Raw genomic sequence first — 890 nt, 5'->3', positions numbered from 1 at the left:
TTACTGGGAGTTGACCCATGAGACTTTGCAGAAGAGGTCAGAGGCTGAGAGGCTGATTGGTGGAGCTCATCACATGCTTCTCAGACCCATGGAGGACAGCAGCAGCCTGATCATGATAGGGTTTTTAATCAGAGGCAGAGCTGACCCAGTGAGGTCTCCTACAGTCCTACAGAGTAAGGTACAGAGGGACAAACACAGACTTTTCATGGTGTATGTATGTACAGTGTGTATACAGGTGTATCGCTTCTCGGCCTTTTGGTTAAGATCAAGAGTAGTATCTGTTCTTATCAGTTCATTCTGAGAGGCAGCTCTGCTCCTTGCTTCTTGGACCGACAACGGTCCTTCTCAGGGCTACCGCTGCCAGGCCGAGAAGAGCGAATAGAGCGAAGACGTCGAAACTGCGAGGAGGAGAAGACATCGCTGAAGAGGGAGAAGCCGGAGAAGACTGAGGGTAAGACCTGCTCTGCCCTCCGATGCGACCTCCGACCCTCCAGCTCTCGATGCCGAGGAAGAAGCTCCGCCCCCGACTGCGAGGAGAAGGGGATTTTGCCTGAAGAGGAGATCAACACACCCTAGCCACCTGGGAGAGGCAGACTTGTTTGCTCTGTCCTCTCGAAGCCTTGCAGCACTCACGAGCTGCCTAGGAAGGTCAGACTTTTCTGCTCTGCCCTCTGAAGCCTCCACCGCTCCGGAGCCACCGCCGAGGGTCAGACTTTCTGCTCTCCGAAGCTCTGCAACGCTCCCCAGCCTCTGTGGAGGGTTAGACTTGCTTTGCTCTGCCCTCTGAAGCCGTGCATCCCTCTCTAGCCTCCTTGGAGAGTTAGACTTGTGTTGCTCTGCCCTCTGAAGCATCCCCTTCATCTCCTCCTCTCGACGCCAGAGAAGACCCT

General features: G+C 54.8%; 1 pseudogene; it reads left to right on the top strand.

The window, feature by feature from the left end:
- The first annotated feature begins 239 nt into the window (after positions 1–239).
- Positions 240–335, top strand: LOC146046493 (U2 spliceosomal RNA; annotated as a pseudogene).
- Positions 336–890: the final 555 nt, after the last annotated feature.

Source organism: Crinia signifera, chromosome 11 (genome assembly GCF_055691185.1).
Source record: "Crinia signifera chromosome 11, ASM5569118v1, whole genome shotgun sequence".
NCBI lineage: Eukaryota > Metazoa > Chordata > Amphibia > Anura > Myobatrachidae > Crinia > Crinia signifera.
Note: the sequence above shows the minus strand (reverse complement) of the source record. Positions and strands in the feature narration are given on the sequence as shown.